The following is a 6,599-nucleotide window of genomic DNA, read 5'->3' on the forward strand; positions in this document are numbered from 1 at the left end:
AACAAATTGAACTGGAATACAAAAAAGGGAGGTATGAGGAGGTCCGGGGAAATAAGTATAAGGAAGATAGGTTATGGAAATTTAATGTCCTTTTAATTGTTTTATTTGGTATGTTTTCTTTTATTTTTTACTTCTTTGGTTATATATTTTTTTTAAAAAAACTTTATTCTTTTTCTTTCTGTATTCTGTATTTTTTGTATTTTTTTTGAAACTTTAATAAATATCATTTTAAAAAAAAGAAAGAAAGAAAGAAGACCCATGACTAATTTGCATTCGCCATCTTTTGGTGTTTCGGTATTAGACAACCCTAAGCCTTGTCTGTTTGTGACCTGCTTTGTTGCCTTGGCTACCTTCGGTAACCTATGAACCAATTCTGGCTGTTAGCCACAGTGTCCTTAACCCTGACTAGTTCTCAAGGCCGAACAGTGAGTTGACACATATGGGGAAAGAGCTTCCAGATCAGACAGCTGTGTTCCCACACAGATCTAAGCTGTGACATTTATTTTATCTTGAAACTGGGCACTCCCAGTTCTGGTGACTGTCTTGCCTCTGGCCATGGAATCAGCCATAAACCAGTCTTGAGACTTGAGTTTTACTGCTGAAGGTAGGTAGGTTTTGATTCATGAGATACCTAAAAGGGGTCCATATATGAAGTTGTTTAGAGTTCCTTGGAGGCAGAGCAGTGTACTAACAAAATAAAAACACAATTTCATGAAGACAAAGTAGGATGCATATGATACTCAGTGTCTTCTGAGATTTGGTCTAGTCTGAATATCCTATACAAGGGAAGATGTTTAGCAGCAGCTTCATATGTACTGTACTTTGGGTGAACTTGTTCTGCTATTTTGATGCCAGAGATGTTCCTTGGGTGTCTTCCAGTGTGGTGAAATGCTCTGAGTGTTGCTGACAAGACATTTATGTACAGTGGTCAAGGAGTTTTTCCCTTCTCCTTACCCCTCTTGGCAAAAGAATGTTTCTCTGAGCTGTGATTGAAAACATCGGCTGATTCTCATACTACATTTTAAAATGTATACTTAAAATAATTTAAGCGTACAGCTGAAAATACTCCTGCTCCTTTAAACCAATTAAATAGGTTTCTAAAATGTCTCAAGATATTCAGTTTGCTTGTTTTAGAATGAAGAACTGCTACATATATTATGTTCTACTCATTTTTCTTCTTCCCCCCTCAGTTACTTCCATTAGGTGGTGCAAGATACAAATACTATTTTTCTTTTCTTTTTACTACAGGCTTCTCCAGGGCTTTGACAAGAACATTAATCCTATATTCTTTTGTAGTTGGTTCATGCATCCTTGCATATCCCTGTGCTTGTTTCAGATACAAAAATCAAAATAGAATTTTCAGGATTTTGTCATAGGTACATTACAAGAGTATTGCATAAATCCTTAAAGCATTCTTAAATCTCTGCATTTTTGTTTACCTCGTGTTTACACTCATTAGGGGATGTGTCTGAGCCTACATGTGTGTCCAGCATTCATGTGTATTCGTAAACACGCTACCAGGCTTGTGATATTTTGCTAGAGTTACGATGTGTGTTCATTACGAATATGTCTTTACCCTTAACCTTATGTCCGCAAGAAGTTCTCAGACAAAAGGTTTATTACATGAAATGTGACAGAATATAAAAATTCTGCTTCAGACAGCAAAATTACAAATTTAATCAGGCAGCAAATCCTACAGTACATATGCATCTAGATCTAAAAAGTGAAATAAATCCCTAACTATTCTCAAAAGCCTACAGAAAGTGAGCAAGGCAATTTTGCCACAGAACCCACACCAATAGCAATGCAAGAAATGGAAGCAGAAAGGTTTACTTGTCCTGAAGTGAAGCATGGTGTCAAATTGGTCCTTGAGAGCATAGAGTGAAAAGGGGTCCATGTTGGAGCTTTGAGAACTAACCAACCATTGAAAATCCATGGTTTGTCCTGTTTTGAGCCACTACATTCCAATGAAGAGAGGTGGATGAGCAGTTCTTATAATTCCAATATTTCTATTGTTCTATTGTCTCTTCCTAGAATTTCCTGCCTATTTCCCATTTTGTTTACTGTGCTTAATTGGACATTGACAGAACATAACCCTAATGAGCAATGACTAAACTAGTTATCCTTGTTTCCTGTTTCAAAGTTATCTTACTATTTGTCTGTGTGGCAACCGTTCTTTCAAAGGTGTTGATTAGATTCTACTGGCAATTACATGTGCTGATCTTTACACAAAGCATCACAAGTGCAGGATATCTCCCGATGCCTTCCAGGACACATTTGACATAAGACTGGTACCAGGGTCAAGAAAAGTTCATAATGGGGATCTCTTTTCATGTTAAGTTAGGCCAGCTCATGCCATGATCTACAGTAATAAACCACAGAAAAAGTTCAGATTGGCACATTGCCCCTGAGATAGAAAACCATGAGCCATGGCCATCCCTCACTGTAGTCCATCAACAGCTGATATCCAGAGGGATTGTGCCTGAGTGCACACACTGTTAAGTTGTGGGTGAACATATCAGACGACACAACGATTCTTCAAACAGCTCTTGTTTATTCACAGGCCAGAACAGAAGTGAGCTGAAGGGTTCAGCCAGCCTGCTTATATAGAGCTCTACTACAATGCAACAGTAACAACTTTCTGTAACTATCCAATCACTGAACGTCACTTTCAATTCCTTATTTGCATATGTGGACCTGAGTGAAAACTATCTACAGTATTCCCCCTGCTGGCCCAGGGTGAGAACTACAGTACATAACACACACAGCACACTCATCAGGGCCAGCCCATCTATGAGTCAAGGCGAAGCGACTGCCTCAGGCAGCAGGATCCACATGGGCAGCAAAGCCCGATGTAGATCTTTATTCCCCCTTTGTTCCTGATATAGATTTTCACTCAACCCTTCTTCCTTAGTGGGGAGGGGAGCACCATTTTGTGGTTCGCCTCAGGTGCCAAAATGTCTTGGGCCAGCCCTGACATCTATCCCTCCTTAGGCAGAGATTTTGCAGTGCTTTTCAGGCCCTTGGGGAGGTGTCAGGAGTGGGCGCAGGAAGTAAACACATCCCCTCCCCTCTCCTCTCTCAAGGCCCGAGGACTCAGGTTTAGGAGCTAAATGCCAGCCACAGATTATGTATTTTATTGCTGTCTGTGCATGTATGCACTGCACTGTGGGAAAGGGAAATGGTTTCCTTTTACCTGTCCTTCCTCCTGCAACAACCCTATAGTTGGTCTTCTGTTTTTGTAACTTCACACCACAGAAACCCCACCCTGTATTCCAACATAAAATTGTTTGGGGAGGTGTTGATGCGTCTCCAGCTGCACTGCGACTTGGGCTGGCATAGAATCACATTTTCTCCTCCGCTCCCATTTTCTTCTCTTTTTCTGTGCTATTGCAGGAAATCTTAACAAGCAACTCCAACTTGAAACAGTGCCAGAGCTTGGCTTCCCCCAAGGCTAGGTTCACTTGTTACAACAAAATGTTAGTTTTGCCTATTTGCCAGCTCACACAAGCTGCCTGGACTTTGTTCCCATTAGTAATTTAACCTGTGTACTGAGAGCTCATAAAATAATATTGCTGCAACAACTCCTAGAGTAAGATATACCTTTGCCAGATCTCTGACATTGTGTCAGTTTATAGTTCACATGTTTAGGAGGCAAACCAGGCAATGCCACCCAGCCATTCCTACAGAAAGTGCCAGACCTATTCACCCAGGGTCAGCAGGGAGAGGACCAGAAGGATGAGTATGGGGCTGAGGAACTCATCCAGCTGAGCGCCTAAGGACCACGTCCTATTCAGACCCACCCTCATGTGATGGTGGGGTTGGGGTTGCGTGGAAGCTGTATGTTTCTGGCAGAATGCATACCCTACATTGTTGTTTTGGGGAGGTGTTGACACTGTTGTGGGCAGTGGAGGCAACCATGTAGTGTGTCCAGGGCGCTTTTGATGGAGACATGGCTTCTGTCCTTGGCCAGTCTACCAGATCGTCCACCAGATCTGCCACAACATGGTTGCAGTGCCAGCAAGGAACCAGGAGCTGACCCTGTCCTCCGCAACTTGATCCTGGAGATGCGGCCAGAGGCTAACCCTCATGCCACTGCTCAGATGACAGTGTGCTGGAATTCCTGGAAGCTAAGACCCAAGTTTTTGGCAAGTATTCTTTGGTGAGAGAACCCAAGCAGACATTTAACACCACAAAACATGTGGCAAAGAAAAGCATGGAACTATAGGCTGCAAATCCATTAAAATGTGCCCCTGTGGTGGATCCCAAACTGGCCTCCTGTTTCAACCCATGGCCTAATAGTTGCTGAGTATTTATCCTTCTAGACTCAAATTATAAGTTGCTTAGTGATCATAAGGGCTCATAAAATCCATTATTGTTGTCTTGCTGATAGTTCCTATATTACAGAGAAATAATTTATTGTCTGGCAGGGCAAAAAGCCCAGAATTAAGTTTAAGATATTAACTGATGCGAAAAAAAGAGGGGGCTTTGCCCTGCCAGATCTAAAGTTGTACTATGAGGCTGCAGCGTTTTGCTGGCTAAAAGACTGGCTACTTCTTGAGGACACTGACGTGTTGGACTTGGAAGGGTTTAACAATACTTTTGGATGGCATGCATACTTATGGTACGACAAGGTTAAAGCAAATAAGGCCTTTAAGAACCATATTGTCAGAAAATCACTGTTTAATGTCTGGACAAAATATAAAGACTTGTTGGAAAATAAAACTCCAAGGTGGCTTTCACCTTTGGAAGCAAAGGCCCGAAAAAGACCCAATATGGAGGCTAAATGGCCAAAATATTGGGAAATATTAGAAAAAGATGGAGACAACTGGAAATTGCAGAGTTTGGAGAAAATGAAGGATAAAGTGCGAGACTGGTTACATTACGCTCAGATTAAAGAAGTTTTTAAAAATGACAAGAAACTAGGGTTCCAGGTGGAGAAATCGAAACTAGAAACAGAACTGTTAGAACCAAAGTGTAAGGTACTTTCAAGGATGTATAACTTGCTGTTAAAATGGAATACACAAGATGAAACGGTTAAATCGGCTATGATAAGGTGGGCGCAGGACATTGGGTACAACATCATGTTTGAGGACTGGGAAAGGTTGTGGAGTACTGGGTTAAACTTTACTGCATGCAATGCTTTGAAAGAAAATGTAATGAAAATGATATATAGATGGTATATGACCCCAGTCAAACTTGCAAAAATATATCACCTGTCTGATAATAAGTGTTGGAAATGTAAAGAGAGTGAAGGAACATTCTTCCACCTCTGGTGGACCTGCCCTAAAGTGAAGGCGTTCTGGGAAATGATTTATAATGAACTGAAAAAGGTATTTAAGTATACCTTCACAAAGAAACCAGAGGCCTTTCTTTTGGGTATTGTCGGCCAAGGGGTGGTAAAGAAGGACTGGACATTTTTTATGTATGCAACAACAGCAGCAAGGATACTTCTTGCAAAGTACTGGAAAGCTCAAGATCTACCCACACTGGAAGAATGGCAGATGCAACTGATAGACTATATGGAACTGGCCGAGATGACCGGCAGAATTCGTGACCTGGGAGAAGAGAAGATGGAAGAGGACTGGAAGAAATTTAAGAACTATTTACAAAAACACTGTAATTTGAGTGAATGTTAAGCAGGATGCTAGATCATAAATAATTGAGCACCACTAAATTAGATGATTTAAGATAATAAGTGAAATTGAGAAAATATAAATTTTTCTGAGAATTATAAGATTATAAATATACAGATGGGACATAAGAATGTAAATAAGATAATAAATTGCTGGCAAAATGTTATAACGATGAAAGTGGAAGCGGGAGATGTGAGGAAGTCCAAAGAAAATGTGAAATTATGTTAAGATATATGTTACACTGTTTATTATATTTATCTCTATTGTAAACCCCAATAAATATTTTATAAAAAAAAAAGAGAAATAATTTAAAAGCACATCAACACCCACAAATATAAAGGATTTTGCCAGTATAAGGTTAATATGGACAGCAACTTCAGATCAAAAAGAAGATATCACTGGACACGTCATATGCCTCAATAAGATAGACAACACTTTCCTGTTGAAACATTGTGGAGTCCAATATGCATGAAACATCAATTTCTGATGAATCAATTTCAATTTTAAATCTAAAGAAATGTTCTATATATATTTTAAAGCAATTTTTCATGGTTTAGGTTGTATGGTACTTTCTAATTCCCTTTTCCATTCTAACCTACGTTGCTGACCATGTACTTTACAAGTTTCCAGTAAACATTTATAATCAATAGTGATCACTTTGATGTTTTGTGAAGGCCCAATTATTCCTTCCAGGGATTTTGCAGATGCTGAAGCACACAAAGTAAATGGACTATAAATGCACACCAGCAGGTGTTGTACTTGAAAATATGCCATTCAGAATTCATTGGTAAATGATATATTACCCTCAATTAAAAAACTGTAAAAATTATCCATTTGTTCATATATATCAGCTAATCTGATATATAAACTCCACAGTTTGCCCACTTCTTTCATAAAAAGGATTGCCTCACTATCTTCAAATCAGGGTTACCCCAAAAGTCAATTTATCATGAGAATATGGAT

General features: G+C 39.6%; 1 long non-coding RNA gene across 1 annotated transcript; it reads left to right on the forward strand.

Annotated features, from left to right (window-relative positions):
• The first annotated feature begins 281 nt into the window (after nucleotides 1-281).
• On the forward strand, nucleotides 282-4,291 carry LOC308459239. The gene is made up of 2 exons (XR_013977936.1): nucleotides 282-604; nucleotides 3,974-4,291. It is a non-coding gene; the product is annotated as an uncharacterized lncRNA (long non-coding RNA).
• Nucleotides 4,292-6,599: the final 2,308 nt, after the last annotated feature.

The sequence above is a fragment of the Podarcis pityusensis genome, assembly GCF_964106645.2.
Source record: "Podarcis pityusensis genome assembly, chromosome: 12".
Lineage (NCBI taxonomy): Eukaryota > Metazoa > Chordata > Lepidosauria > Squamata > Lacertidae > Podarcis > Podarcis pityusensis.